Raw genomic sequence first — 14,586 nt, 5'->3', positions numbered from 1 at the left:
TGTCGAATCCTTGCTCCGTGTTCTCAATTCCAAAATGCTCTCCTTTCTCCTGAGGCTGAAGCTAAAAGATATTCACACAGAACTCACTTGAGAGGCAGGCGGGAAGGAGAAATGGGATACACGCTTTACCTGTCTTCAAGTTTCTGTAACAGGGCAACAAAGCAAAAGAAAAGCTCTGAAGCGATCGACCTGCCCCACACCAGCCTCCTCCGCATCACTGCCCCCATGGCTCTGTGACATCCCGTGTGTCACGCACACAGTATACATGCACGTGTGCACTTGCATGCACACGGATGGTACACGTGCACACTCGCACACGTGCCCAGTGCTCGTGTACACACACAGCACGTGCACGCACGGTTACATACACATGGTACTCACGCACACACACGGTACCCATCCACACACACAGTACGTGCAATACAGAGCAGACACACTCACATTCAGTACCCATGCACGCACACACACACACACACACACACACACACACACACACACCATAGATATGCATAATGCAGAAAACGGTTCTTGCTCTCACTACAACCTTAACATTTGGGCAGGTGTTAGCTCCCACGCTTAGCAGGATGACATTTCCTTGTGGCCTCAGTGACACGATTGGGCAGATTCTTCGGGCTTACCAAAAAGAGAGCAATAAAGTCTGACACGCATTCATCCCAGGAAGATCGTCAGAGCCAAGACGAGGAATCACTATGAGGGGATCGTTTGGTGAGAATCAGCACGTTAGACTGGTAATTTCCTGGAACGTGAAAATATACACTTCTTCCTTACGTTATCTTCTTTGAATTTGCGGAAAAATAAAAGGGACTCGTGGGCTGGCCTAAATAGCATAGAAAACACGCCGAGGTGTGTGCGTATATATGTATGCACGTACATATACGTATACACAAACATATACATAGGTACATAGACACACGCAGATGTGTTTGCTTACAAACATACGTAAGATGTGTAAAGGAGAATGCAGCCATAAGGATTCTGGGAGGAGTCTGGGTGGGGAAGTGGGTTCCACCTGTTTGCCCTCTAGGTCTCCCCAGGACAGACAGCAAGAGTAGCAACCACCTCAAAGCACGTTCTGCCCACCAAGCTGTCCCACCCGAACCCTCTCCAGAGCAGACAGGAGAACACTTTCTCAAGTTCGGTTCGCATGCAGCGTGTTTCAAGGCCTAGCACAGCCCCGCACATCTAGCCGGTGGAACTCTCCATGCCGTGGTCAGTTAGCTGTGTCACCCAGGAATGGCATCTGTTTTCGTGTTTCAGAACGCGAGCATGAGTCCTGGGAGCATTTACCCAATCGAGCCTCCCGGCTGGCTGTGCGAGGGTTAGGTTTCCGGAAGGACGCAGCATTCACTGGGCTTGAAACACCCAGAAGGTTGAGGATACAGACAAGTTCCGGAGTGTTTTTCAAAATTCATACCCTTTTCAAAGATCTGCTTGTTTTGAACCCAGCCTCAAAGCAGATTAATCAAACATAGACTCACTGAAAAATCCGCGAGAATGGATGAATTTTTTTTTTTTTTTTTTAGCTTGGGGTTTTCAGGGTGGGATTTTTGAGTAGGAGAGAAGCAACTCAGTCAAGATAAACTCCTTCAGAGCACAGGCAAAATTCCCTTTTCAATTACCAGGTTTAAAAAAAAAAAAAAAAAAAGACAAAGTCACACAAGAGAGGAAATGAAAAGGGAAATTTTTAGACTTCTCATCCGTCCAGAAAGCCCCGGGCCTGTTTCAGAACCCGGTCAGGGTAACTGCCGGGCCTGCGGTCACAGCACTGCAATCCCAGGAGGCCTTGCGTCACCAGCCATTATATCAATAAGGAAGTACAATCACCTAACCACAAGCCAGCTTCTTTTCTAAGCCCACATGTTGCTTTAGAGGGTTTTTAAACAAGAGACTTTCCTGTTTTTGAAACCTGTGAATCCACAGGTCTTACAGGTTACTCAAATTACCTTATCACTTGTAGCAACCCCTGGCATGAATTTCAAAACTGCCTACTCCAGCCTTCCCCTCCTCTCGCTACAGACATCCATTTACTCACCAGAATCCTTATTTACAGTATCGTGTTGCCAACTGCTGACACAGAAGAAAAACATACTAGTTATACATTAAGCTTTACGGTTAAAGCGTCTGAGCCAGACCTTGTCCAAACGATATTTATTCACCGACCAGAAGGAAGGATAACCACACTGAAGAAAACCCAACGGTAACGGCTTTGCAGCCAGATCAGCGTTCCTTAATACAGCCACACTATTTTTCATGCAAACACGCGTGCGCATAAATGTACCGTACAAAATCATCATGATTCATGGGGAAACCATTATATTTATCACAGGACGCGCAGCAAATCTATTGGAAAGTTTTTAACACAACCAGAAGGCATCCCAAACCACTTGATGAGGTTGCTGGAAAATAGATGTAAAAAAGCGTGGGTGGAGGACTCTATGGCCCCGTCCAATTGAAATCCTCCACGGTGGGCAAGTCCGACTTGTTTTTCCCTTGAGCAAATAAAAGGTTCAGATTAAAGCGTGCACTATAGAACTGATGAACGAAGGCCACAAACAAACGTCTCTCTTTCCTGCTCCGCACAGCAGCTCGAGAAAGACGTGCCAAACCCAACAACTTGAGTTGATAGCCATCTCCTGGTTTAACTTAGACCCTGGCCAGTGGCCACTTGGCGTTTCTCAAGCAATGCCTGCAGAATTCATCCAGAGCTCCTGTGCTAGAAGCATCCGCCCTCACGGTGCGGACCTGAAGGTAGCAAAGGGCTTCCAGAAGGTGGTGCAGGCGGTGTTTTCAGGAACTGCCCAATCGGGGCACGGATGCACAGTCAGTGAACTTTACTCGGCAGCTACTGCCAGTGACCTGTAAGCTGACTTCACAGAATCCACATGGCAATAATGAATCTGGCAGACGCTTACCTAACCTCACACTTTTCGGTCCTTGGGGGTTAGAATCGACACTTAGCTCATCACAAAACCACGCATCTTCCACAAAGAACCTGCTCTCCGTTTGCTTCTCTTACTTTGTTTGTCTGCATTCTGGTCTGCTGGCACCGTAATGTTGAGATGGTCACTCTACAGCCATTACACTGTGATTTTTATGTCTGAGAGAAGGTTCTTTCAAAACACGAAAGATTCTCTCTCTTGTGACATGGTCAGTGTGATGGAGGTGATACCACAAAGTGTCAGAAGTAACTCTCTGAAAGGTTGTGACTGGCCTGTGGCACGGCACAGTGCATTCGTGGGGGAGAAGACAATAAAGTAAAAGAATTCCAGAGAATTCCAGACTTCCCACACAGGCTGGGTAGATATTTTTAATTTCAATACTCTCTGGCAAATAATCCACTCTGTTTGCATGGAAGGAATCTTATCCTTCCAAAATGTTTAAAAATAATGTATTTTCTCCCCCGCCCCCCACTTTGGAAAAGCCATCACTATGAAACTAATGTAAATTTTGAAGAGTTTTCTGATTCCTCCCGACCGTGCCTATTTAGGACTCTGAGGCCCCAACACTCTTGCCTGACTTAGACTGAGCTCGCTGGACAGTTGCCCCAACCCCTCTCATTTTGGCTGTGTACATCGTAGCTCTGTGCCCTCTGTCCAGGGGATAAGCGTTGCCCAACGAAGAAAATGCGGCCTCTCCCCTTTTACACCATGACTGACGCCCCATCCCAGGCCTGTGACACCAGGCTGGCTCCCAGGACAGCATGTTCCCTGCTATCCTGTGCCTTCCAGCTCAGATGCCAACAAGGGCACTAGGTAATAGGTACTTTTGACAAAGTACCCTGGCCGGCTCCCCATCACTTACAAAAGTTATGTCTGGGGCCCATACCAACCAACCCCATCCGCTCACCCCAACAAAGACAAAGGAAAATAACACATGTGGGCAAATCTGAGGTGTCATCTTGTATTTGTGTCTCTTAAAAGTTCCTCATATTATCGAGTGCTCACTCAATTTCTTTATTTTATTTTACTTTAAATGCTTATTTATTGTGAGAGAGAGCTCACCTGTGCATGTGGGTGGGGGAGGGGCAGAGAGAGAGAGAGAGAGGGAGAGAAAGAATCCCAAGCAGGTTCCGTGCTGTCAGCGCAGAGCCTGATGTGGGGCTTGATCCCACAACCCTGGGATCATGACCAGAGCCGAAATCAAGAGCTGATGCTTAACCAACTGAGCCATCCAGGTGCCCCTTGATTTCTTTATTTTAAATAACAAAATACCCTGAAAGGAATTCAATCAGTGGTTGTCTGGGATGATTATGGAGATTTCCTGGAGGTATGATTTGGGTTGTTGTTTTTTTTTTAATAAAAAACATTTAGGGGCGCCTGGGTGACTCAGTTCATGACCGACTTCAGCTCAGGTCATGATCTCGCGGTTCATGGGTTTGAGCCCCTCATCGGGCTCTGTGCTGACAATTCAGAGCCTGGAGCCTGCTTCAGATTCTGTGTCTCCATCGCTCTCTGACCCTCCCCTGCTCACGCTCTGTCTCTCTCTCTCTCTCTCTCTCTCTCTCTCTCTCTGTCTCTCAAAAATAAATAAACTTAAAAAAATTTTTTTTAACCATTTTAATAAAAAAACACATTTAACAGTTTTTGTAGTTATTCCAGGAGGTTTGGCCTCCAACTATAAGAATTAGATATTGTAAGCAAGTCTTTTACAGCTCATTAAAAAAAATGTTTTTATTATGAAAATTTTTACACATATCAAAAAGCATATAGTAAAATGAAGTTCCATATGCCCATCACCCAGATTAATAATAACCTAGATTTTTCCAAATTTGCTACACTTGTTCCTTTTTTGTCTTTTGTCTTTGTCTCTTTGCTGAACTCTCTTTTTTTCCAATTTTACTTTTTTTTTTTTTAAATTTTTTTTTTCAACTTTTTTTTTATTTATTTTTGGGACAGAGAGAGACAGAGCATGAACGGGGGAGGGTCAGAGAGAGAGGGAGACACAGAATCGGAAACAGGCTCCAGGCTCTGAGCCATCAGCCCAGAGCCCGACGTGGGGCTCGAACTCACGGACCGCGAGATCGTGACCTGGCTGAAGTCGGACGCTTAACCGACTGCGCCACCCAGGGGCCCCCCAATTTTACTTTTAAGTAATCTCTACACCCAATGTGGGGCTCGAACCTACAACCCCAAGATCAAGAGTCATGTGCTCCACAGATTGAGCCAGTCAGACGCCCCTCTTTGCTGAACTAGCTTAAAGAAAATCCCAAACCTGGTGTCATTTCACCCCTTCATACATTGGTATGCATCGTTAAAATGCACGAACATTCCCTTGCGTAGCCCCAACCTCATTAAAATCACCTTTACAAGCAGTACAACAAGAACTTAGCTTTCTGGAGATCACAAATAGTGCATGGGTACTGAGCTTGAGCAAACGTTTCCAGGGACCACAACACACAGACTCAAAAAGTACTAAACCCCAAAGATACTTGGGCAGAAGCAGGGTGGTATGTTCTCAAAGACTGGGCGAGATCACTGAAAAAGGGGCTCGAGTGATGACAAAGACAGGTGATGATGAAGAGTCTGAATAATGACTGAAAAAAAAAAAAGACAACGTTTCTAAAAAAATATATATGTGTGTGTATGATTTTATATATGCACATAATTAAATCAATAAATCTTATAACTAGAAATTTGACTCTTTCTCTTGCATCATTAAAGTATATAGATTCAGGCTGACCAAGGGAAAAAACCACACACGCACAAGACTTTTGTAACCTGCTCATTGGGAAATGGGGCATTGCCTCATTTGTGGAGTTGCAAATATGGTATCTTCAACCCATCGCCTATCAGCCCCTGTCAAGCCTACCCTCCTCATCAAGAGCATTTCTTGAGCATCTGCTAGATCCCAAGCACTTTGCCAAGCCCTGAGTACACATGCGCCTGATGCGTATGCTAGCCCTCTGAAAGAAGACTTACTATCCCCTCAAATTTACAAGGTTAAAAAACTAAGGCTTCAAAACGGTGAGTTATTTTCCCGAGGGGATAGAAACGGAATGTATGGCCGGCTCACTCCGATCTACACTGCTGCCTCTGTAAGCTCTCCTTTCTCTCCCTTTCCCCAAGTAGTCCCTTCGGATCCACCCCGAAGCATATGGCCACATCGAGGTTTCTATTTCACGCTCAAAGGAAGAAGAACCAGGAAGCTGGGAGGAGGGTTGAATGCCTGCATGATTCACAGGATAGCCATGCCTTCATTTTGTCATCACTGCATCGTTTCTGGCTATCGCAGTCTGGTGATAAACGAGAGATGACACCATCGAATGGTGTGAGTCCACTGACACAACAAAACCAGCCAAAGCACTTGCAAGATGGGTTGGCTGTCTGGGCAGCCCCACGGACTTCAGCTTCAATCGTACTCTCATTGTTTATCTCCCTTGATAAGGCATTCCTCCTATTCGGGGTTCCTCACCCCTGCTCTGCTGCCCCTTCTGGTATGAACTCACTGTAAGAGGAAAAGAAACCCCAGCAAGGCAGCCCTGCTCAGGCACATGGTCCAGTGCACACAGGTTTGCACTGGACTAAAAGCAAAACAAAAACTTGGGGATCCTTGTTTAGCATCATCTCCCAACCGTGGGGTGATCCCCAGCCGGTCATGTAAACTTTCTTCGCTGCAGTTTCTTCACCATTCGAATGTAATATTGGAATACCGTGCCTGAAATAGCCAAATAATATCGTCCCATTACGGTGAAAAGCACCACATCAATGCTACGGAGGCTAGGACTTAAATAGTCACATATGGTTTCACGAAAAGCACTCCAGTGCATCAGCTAGCAGTAAAAACATGCTGGAGTGAAATGATCTGGCTGGAAATGAACTGTAAATTGATAAACATTTAGTTGCTAATGCCGTGTTTATTATTCTTTACTAGGATAAAAATTAACTGTGCGGCCTTGGCCAGAAAACAGATTGAACTCCACCATCTGGGTGGTGGAATCAGTATTTCTCTAGCCTCTGGTTACATACAGGTAACCTCTGCCAGCTCCGATTTTATTTGTAAACAGGCCCTGAGTGTCCGCACGACAGAACTAGGGGAGGCTTCTGGGAAGCATAATTCAACCGGCCAACGCACCGAAAGGGTGACTCTCTTAAGGGAGCTTAGGCAATAAGGCCGCCCCCCCATCATCCTCTGTGTCCTGCATTTCCCAAGAAAGAGGTTGCCACACCTGCTGTGTAAGGGAAGTCGGCGGGGGGTGGGGGGGGTGCAGAGCAGGGGGGCGCGCAGGGGGCGCGCTGGGGGGTGGGGGGGCCGGGCTGGGGGCGCGCAGGGGGTGGGGCGGAGGGCGAGCCGGAGCCAGCCCTGCGGTCGGTCGCAGGCCAGGCCACGTGACAGAGCCAGCCGCGGCCCCAGCTGCAGATGCCGTCCTCTCCCCCGGGCACTTTTCCATCAGCTTGCAAGCAGCTGGATCAATTTACTCTAGCTCCAGCGCCCTAGCACAAGCACGGGCTGAATTATTACTCGTGGAAATCCCCTCTGTTTCAGGGAATCAGGTAGCTTTCAAACTCCCAACAATTAATAGTCCTTGGGGTCCGGAGAGAATAGCAAAAAAAAAAAAAAAACAACAACAACAAGAAAAAAAAACCAAAACCAAAAATAAAAAACAAACAAACAAACAAAATAACAGACTGCAGGCTACAGGTTTCAAAACAGGCTGTTTGGTTTCTAGTAAATTAGAGGGAGTGGGCGGTTGAGGTCCCGAGTAATGTTATCCTGTAGAGTGTGGTCTTCTTTGACGTCAGCAAGATGTTTCTCTCCCCCTTTTACTCCGCTTTCCCTCCTCCCTCCTTTCCTTGTCCACACCCTCCTCTTACACACCCTCCCGCCTCCCCTCTTTATGTCAGGGAGACAGATGACATAGGGTAGCTCTGGAAAACTGCTCATAGCTTTGCAAGATAGCTCGCAGGCTCAGATAATTCCCACCTTTTCAAAAATGAAGGCTATGGGGGAGGGGGCTACCCAGCCACCGGCCAAATTAGCAAGCCAAAAATACATGTGACTCAGTGAAGGAAGAGAGGAAAAAAAAAGCCTGCTGGAAAGCGAACAGTAACCACCCCTGGCCGTACATTCCGCAGCCCTTCATCTTGCCCGATTAGCAGTTCTGTCTGAGGGAGCATTCTTCCTGTGGCAAAGAACGCATTTTTGTCTCCAGCCAGCCTGAAATAGACTCCCGGAGAGGAGAGCATGCGTCCTGCTCCCCTGCCACTATATCCGGGCACCCAGCCTGGGCTGCTGTGCGCCTTCTCCCGGCTCCCCCAGACCTCTCCCCGCAGCCCCCCCCCCCCCCCCCCCGCAATTGGGAGCTGTTCTTCCTCTACTCATTCCAGACAGCAACAGCTGCCCTCATGTTATGACAGAACTCTCTAGAACAAGGGTTCCAAAGATAAGTAAGCATCGGTAGCCTGAGCCTGCAATATCTCTGTTTCCCCTTTAAACTGTTTCTGTGCACATTTTTTCAACACAGGCAGCACCAACGCTCCAGGCAGGGTCCTGTGGGTGGCCACACAGGAAGTGCTGGTGGAGTGGACAGATCTCTATGGGGCTCTTCACTGCCATATGGCCTCAGCAAGATGACTTGGTTTCCAGAATGACCTGACTCTGTCTGTCTCTGCCCTGCCACCTCTTATAAAGGAGAAATCTGTCCCAGACCTCACAGAATGGAAAGTGGTTCCAAGTGGAGTCCGGTAGGGAGCAGGCCCGAGGTACATAATGGGCCTGATTCTCTCCCACCCGACCATGGTGGCTCCCTCCTCCTCTCCTCTGATCTGGACAGCAAGGGCCTCAGAGGACCTTAGAACAGTTCACATTCTCTAAACCAGAGCCTCCAAATGCTCTCTGCAGGCATGAAGTTCCCACGAGAAACACGTTGGTGATGGAAAAATACACATACAAAAAAAGCGAGTGAGATCACACATCTCTATTCAGTAATTAGACCTGGAACCTGAAAAAAAAGCATTGCATTTGTATATATGGGGGTGCTGTGTAGGGGAGTGTCATAAGCAGGTAACAGCACTTCAGCAAGACAGCTGGCCCAGCACACAGTAAATCTTTGGCAGAAGTGTTCAGAAGACTGATGAATAAGCAAGTGAATGAATAAGAGGAATTCATTTGTTCAGAACACAAAGAAAGCAAAAAGGAGCCCAAACTCTCTTGGGGGGGAGGAAGATGGGGTGGGGGCATGGTTGCTGGAGGGGGACCATTTGGTTTGAAGGCCGACCTCTAAAGTGCAAACGCGCACCAGGAGTCTGACGTAATGATGTGGCAGTAACGACACGAGGGGACATGTATTAAACACATCCCATGTGCCGGATACCGCACGTGTCTTATACAGCATCATCTCGTTCAGTACTCACGGAGGTGGAAACGAGCTTGAGGCTATGTTGACTCTTTGGGGGCACCATGGAAGAGAATCCTAGACCTGAAGGATTTAGGGTATCTTGAAGCAGATGTATCCAATAGAGGGCAACCCATGCATATCCTCCAAGTTGGTCACAGTGGGTCCCTTTACAGCCTTGCCTCCCTCTAGCCCCTGCCTCCACTGGTCACCACTGAGAGGGGACACTTGCTCCCCTGCTGGCTTACCGTGCAGAGACCCCTAAGGGAGGGATGAGCTCTCATCTCCGGGCAGCCAAAGCTGGCCTACCTGCCTCGGAGCCTCACATGTGCTCCCTCTGGGGACACCCCTGACCCCAGCCCTGCTGGGTGATCTCTGGGCTCTCAGGGAAGCACAGTCCAACCTCCTGGGACATTCAGGGATTCATGCCACGGGGGCCTTTCTTGGGTGGGCCGCCGAGGGCCTCTCTCACCGTCGGGAAGTGTTTGTGCCGGGAAGCTCTCATTTATTAAGTGTAAGTGTGCTGGCCTTTCACAGTCACGGCAAGGACCTTCTCTCCACGAAGCACACCTTCCTCCTTTGTGGCCACTGCAGGAGAATTCTCTCTCCTTCGTGGTCTGCATGTTGCGCTACTGAATTCCTCTCCATTCCTTCAAACATGCCATATGGCCCTGATGCCACAGATACGCAGTTAATAATGCAGTCCCGTGAGGGCAGAATTTTCCGTCTCGTTGCCCCGTGTAAAGCGTCTCCCTGGGAGAGGGGGCTTGGGGCCACAGGGAGGGCCCTTGGAGGAGGAACTCCTGCTCGAGCAGTCTGTTTCCTTCTGATCACCAGGACCGAGCGGAATGACTGTCAACCTGAACTTCCTTCCCACTATTCAAGCACCCTAGTTCCCCCTCCGCTCCCATCCCCGCCCCCACAGATCCCCACAGACTGGACTCCTATCGCTCATCCATCGACATTCCGTTAAAAATATGGACTATCGGCAGGTTCCGGAACACTGCCCTGCAACTCGGCAGGTGCGTCAGCTACCTGAACAAAAGGACAGAACATTCAGCCAGTGCCAAGTGGTTAAGCAAGGACTTTGTGAAGCTGTTTGGCCAACGGCACACAGACCAGCCTGTGCTTGTGTGATGGGGGCAAAGGTGAGGCGGGTGCCCTAGTGTCCTCCTGACACAGCAAGTTGCCAGCCTCTGCTAACCACACACACAGTCGTGACCTCCAGTGTCCCTGAAAGCTGACGCAAGTGATGGCCGGAGATGCCTGCTTCTAACGCTGGCTGGCTGGACTCCTGAGCCTCCAGCTTCTGAAGGGCTGATACGATGCGTATAAAACCTGAGAGCTACAGTCGACCCTTAACAGTCGAACCCATAACACCCCAAAATTGTTGCCAGCAAGTTTTCACCGTGGCTTGGTACTAAAGACGATAACAGCGGCCGTCGACTGAACAGTTTTTATGATCCATGTGGGTTAAATACGTTATCTCCTGCTAGCCCTGAAGGGTAGGTATTATTATCCTCAATTTGCAAGTAAGGAATCTGAGGCTCAGAGCAGTTAAGTAACTCGCACAAAGTCACACAGCCAGTGAGTGGTCAAGAGGTGGCTTACATCAAGGTGATGCATGCTTCCTTCGCAGTGTTGATGTGGTCAGCCCAGGCAGAGCTCAGCTCTCATTACAGGACAGCATAGTAAGTGTTAAGTGGTTATACAGAGGGACACAGCTCTGTGTGTGTGTGTGTGCGTGTGTGTGTGTGTGTGTGTATACACATGTGCATACACACCTGCCTTCAGCCAAGGGTAGTGCTTTTATCTGGCATACCAGTCTGCCAAAGGCCCATGTTCAAAGCCCAACTACTGAAAAGCTCATCCCTGGTTTGGCAGGACAGACCCTCAGCCCAGAGCAAATGAAGGAAATAAACAAGGGCCATTCCAAAGGGCTGTGAGTCAAAGAGGGAAGTTCCTGCAGGTGATAAAGTTCAATAAACCAAACAGCCAAACCCATCAGAAAGCATCGACAGACATTCAGGTGACGATATTTATTTTAGGTAGTGACAAAGGGAGGGCAAGAGATAAAAACCAGTTTCTGTGTGAGCAGAGATTATTCGTCTGAGAGCAGGCCCGACGAGCCCCAAAGTGTAGCCTTGAACAGAGAGAGACGGCCTCATGGAGCCACAGGCGTCCACAGGTGAATGCAACGAACGTACGTCTACATGGAGAAGTAGGTTTTAGCACATCAGCTTTGAATGGTGAAAAGCACTGTTCTGCTCTTTATCCCTCCCAAACCCCCTTTAGTTTCTTAGTGATGGGGACTTTTGAACTTTTGCTTCTTAACAAGCCACCCTTGTTAAGAAACTAGTATCCTAAAAACCGAGGTGGCCTTGGATGTTGTCCTCTGTCGCAGCAGACCAAACTTTCCTTGCTGAATCAGATCTCATAATATATCAACGATGAGTCACACGCAAGCAAACGAGCCGCTATTAGGAAGGAAGATAATGGGGTGATATTTATCAGTGGCTGAATCTTAGCAAATGACAAGCATTGCCTAATCACTGGTCATATTCATATACATTACCTTCCAGATCACCGCTTGGTAGTTCCTGGGATGGTTTCTAACTGTCAATATTTACAAAACCAGGCACTTAACAACACAGGCCAAGCAAGCGGGATGTCTCCAAGGATGAGTCATGCCAAATGAAGCCTTTTATCTAAGGGTCACTGCTCCGTCCTCATTGGCTGGACCACGCTGGGAGTCATAAGGTTATTGAAAAGCACACGCACGGTTACGGGCTCCGGTCGCTTCTCTGGAGGAACCAACATTTACGAAATCGAAGCTGGGGAGGAGAGGGTGTGGGGTCTGAGAGCACACGGAGCTGTCTTTTTTTATCTGCTAGATAGTAAATATAGTTCTGGGGCTAGGAGGAAGTGGCAGAGAGATAGCACCGAGGGCCCGACTCAGCCTCCACCTTGCAGTAGACCCATAATCACACACCCTTAAGTCACACTCTGGCCTTGGCTGGAGGGTCATCTGCATCACACAAAACACATACCAAGGAAAGGGGTACCCGCTGGACTTAGAGCCAGGCCAACCACTGGCTTGGTTACTTGAGTAAAGCCAAGTAGACCCATCTGCCCAACCAGTCCAGGTAGCAACTCTTGGCTCCATTTAAGCATTGAAAGAAAATTCCTTGGAGTTTGGAAAGCTTATGTGTTCAGGGGTCATTCATTTTAATTTTTTTTTTTTAATGTTTATTTTTGAGAGAGAGAGAGAGAGAGAGAGAGCGCGCGCAGGGGAGGGGCAGAGAGAGAGGGAGACACTGAATCTGAAGCAGGTTCCAGGCTCTGAGCTTTCAGCACAGAGCCTAACATGGGGCTGGAACTCACAAACTGTGAGATCATGACCTGAGCTGAAGTCAGATGCCCAACCGACTGAGTCACCCAGGCACCCCGGGGGGGAGGGAGGGGGTCATTCATTTTAACGTGTTTTTTTTTTTTTTTTTTTTGGGACAGAGAGAGACAGAGCATGAACGGGGGAGGGGCAGAGAGAGAGGGAGACACAGAATCGGAAACAGGCTCCAGGCTCCGAGCCATCAGCCCAGAGCCCGACGCGGGGCTCGAACTCACGGACCACGAGATCGTGACCTGGCTGAAGTCGGACGCTTAACCGACTGCGCCACCCAGGCGCCCCTGGGGGTCATTCATTTTAAAATGCAGATAATCTCCAGAGATGGGCACACATCAGGTCTTATGGGGTGGAGAAGAGGGGAGGAATGAATGTCCAACCAAGGAAGGCACTCAAGAGGAAGTGAGACAGGGAGTGGCCCTGCACGTGGTGGCTTTGCCGGACAAGCCCTCAAACCATCCAGGGAGCATGTTCATTTGCATGTATGTAGAAAAGATAGGATGCTTGTGTCAACATCAACATTAAATGAAGAAATGCCACCACACTTCAGAAACGCCAATCAGTATGAGTGACCATGATGTGGAAATCTCACTCCTGGACATGCACACAGAAGCTGATCGCAACCACACTGGCGGTGATATCTTTGCCAAAGTCCTTTAGGGACTCAGTACTCTGCAACATGGGGCCGGTTGGCCAACAGGAGCTCCTGGAATCCCCGTTCCCTTTAAAATCAACGAGCTAAACTAGGATTGCACAAGGACCCCAGAGGGGAACAGGATTATTACTGAGTTTGTGTAGTAGAAAATGTCTTTGATTGGGGCACCTGGGTGGCTCAGTCGGTTAAGCGTCCGACGTCAGCCCAGGTCATGATCTCACGGTCTGTGAGTTCAAGCCCCGCGTCAGGCTCTGTGCCAACAGCTCAGAGCCTGGAACCTGCTTCAGATTCTGTGTCTCTGTCTCTCTGCCCCTTCCCCACTTGCACTCTGTCTCTCTGTCTCTCTCTCTCTCTCAAAAATAAAAAAGAAAAACATTTAAAAAAAAAATGTCTGATTGAAAAATGGTGGACACCTGAGTGGCTCAATTGGTTGACTGTCCGACTCTTGATTTTGATTTTGACTCAGGTCATGATCCTAGGGCCATGCTGAAGATTTTCTCTCTCTACCCTCCCCATCTCTCAAATAATATAAAAAGTTAAAATAAATTTTAAAAACATCGAGACTTCCATACTGTGCAAATTTTCAAATGGATCTGGCTTCTCAATAGGCCCAGCAGATCAGAAGGCTCAGAAATGTTCCCAGAGATCCCAAGATTACTCCACAGTGAAACGACCTCATGATTCCTGCAAAGAGATCACAGCCCGTAGCCACTGTCCAGGGCCTTAATTCAAAGGACAACCTCTCGGTAACAGTTGTAGGGAAACATCACATAAGCATCATCTTTAATCACAAAGGGCAACGAGTGAGGGAATGCATGGTCCCGAGAGAGAGCTGGCTGTGGCCCTTCCCGGCTACCAGGCACCATAAAGCTGGGACTGGGGAACGTGCTGCCAGCTGTACAATCGTGTGTGTCCCCAAAAGCTGTGGATCATCTTCGCGGTCTTCCCCCGGGCACACACGGCTGTCATGCGTACCTTCTGGTCATGTGCATACACATACGTGTGCTGAATAAGAACTTGTCAGGGAAGAGAGGCGGGCAGAAATAAATAAATAACTAAATGGCGTTTCTGACTCTACATTAAAGGGCTTTCACGCGTGGCCAGACCTTCTGCAGGATGGCATCTCATGCGGAGCCCTTTATTTCATTTCCTCCTGTTTCCCCTTCTGTTGGGGAT

General features: G+C 48.5%; 2 long non-coding RNA genes across 3 annotated transcripts in view; both read right to left on the bottom strand.

Moving 5' to 3' along the window:
• Positions 1-14,586, bottom strand: part of LOC147575784 (uncharacterized) — a 147,770-nt gene that overhangs the window by 121,648 nt on the left and 11,536 nt on the right. The window lies entirely within an intron of this gene.
• LOC147575785 (uncharacterized) lies at positions 5,095-12,587 on the bottom strand. The gene is made up of 2 exons (XR_015241557.1): positions 11,928-12,587; positions 5,095-11,829 (listed from the first exon to the last, which is right to left on the bottom strand). It is a non-coding gene; the product is annotated as an uncharacterized LOC147575785 (long non-coding RNA).

This window comes from Puma concolor, chromosome D2, assembly GCF_028749965.1.
Source record: "Puma concolor isolate L17-30 chromosome D2, mPumCon1.1.hap2, whole genome shotgun sequence".
NCBI lineage: Eukaryota > Metazoa > Chordata > Mammalia > Carnivora > Felidae > Puma > Puma concolor.
This window is presented reverse-complemented; position numbering and strand designations above follow the sequence as displayed.